This window comes from Euprymna scolopes, chromosome 24 (genome assembly GCF_053919585.1).
Source record: "Euprymna scolopes isolate OS-2025 chromosome 24, ASM5391958v1, whole genome shotgun sequence".
NCBI lineage: Eukaryota > Metazoa > Mollusca > Cephalopoda > Sepiida > Sepiolidae > Euprymna > Euprymna scolopes.
In genome coordinates, this window is record NC_136505.1 from 30435338 (window position 1) to 30436827 (window position 1490).

At 35.5% G+C, this 1490-nt stretch overlaps 1 pseudogene; it reads right to left on the minus strand.

Annotated features, from left to right (window-relative positions):
* Nucleotides 1–675: 675 nt before the first annotated feature.
* Nucleotides 676–888, minus strand: LOC145247006 (U2 spliceosomal RNA; annotated as a pseudogene).
* Nucleotides 889–1490: the final 602 nt, after the last annotated feature.

The following is a 1490-nucleotide window of genomic DNA, read 5'->3' on the forward strand; positions in this document are numbered from 1 at the left end:
TTTAACTTATATAATAGCATTCCATTTCTAGATGGTCTGATAGATTACAGCAAAGATGAATTTATTACTTTTCCATATAAAAATGACTGTTGAAACCAATTCAAAAGCAAATGTCCATACTGATACAAAATCGCAATTATAAAAAAAATATTAATTGAGCGAAATTGGTCTCCTCAAATAGAAATATATTCTACAGCGAATTACAGAATATCAAACACATCTTAACTAATAACCAGTTCCCCAATTTCTTAGTAGATAGACTAATAAAACTACCAATTAGAAACCTAGACCAAACTAATAATAACCAATCTAGACCAAACTAATAATAACCAAGTTAGCAATCCCCACCCTATCAATATACTCTATCGCAACCAACTACACCACAACTTTAAATCAGATGAAAAGGTACTAAAAATATAATACATCGATATATATCCAGTCAATAATAATAAGATCCGATTTATCATCTACTATAAACAAGGCAGATAACCATTAATCGTGTAATGAATGAATGCGTGAATGTAGGATTGACATGAAATTCTTAAAGATAAACTAAAATGACCGAAAAATGGACTGAAATAACTTTAATAAATAAAAAGTAAATGACTTAAAATGACTTTAATGAACGTAAGGATGAACTGAATGACCTTCAGAATGACTTGAATGCTTAAAAAATAACTGAAATCCTTCAAAAACAACTGGAATGATCTGGAGAATGACTTGAATGGCTTTGAGACTGAGTGGTTGTAAAGTGGGTGATCATTTTACATTAAATTAATACAAAAAAGTGATCTCCCACTTTATATCACAAAGTTACAAACATAAGTACAGCGTGTAGTAAGAACAGATACTACCCTTTGATCTTCGCCAAAAGGCCAAGAAAAGGGTATTTATTTGCTCCCCCACCGAACAAATTAGGCACAAGGCCGATTTTTAATGTGAGGAGTGAAGGGGAAATGGGGACCAAATGGGGAGTAGGGGAGCTGGATAGTGACAATTGGTATGAAGGATTGTCCCTATATTGAACAAGGTCTTATATTAGGGATTGCCCCCACATGTGGTCTTTGCAGTATCTTCCAGAACAGATACTACACTTTAAAAGGCCCAGAAAAACTTAAAAAGCTAAGAACTGCATCTATTAACAACATACCTCTGATCTTAACCAAAAAGGCCAAGCACAAAAGTGTTACAGGCAGACCGACCGACATGCCTACTGACCGATCGACAGACCCACTGACCGGCCCACTGGCCGACCGACTTACTAATAGAGTCGCTTGCACGTGACTAAAAATTAGCAACTGGTAATCTTATAATTAAGAACAACACTTCCCGGACAATAAAATCAATCGATGAAACCAGTGTGGTCTATCAATTCAAATGCCCCTTGCAAGAATGCATCTCTAACTGTGATAGCTACATTTGTCACACGACTTATACATTTTCCAGTCGATTGACCCTGCACCTTGCCGACACAAGTTTTATTTCCCAAC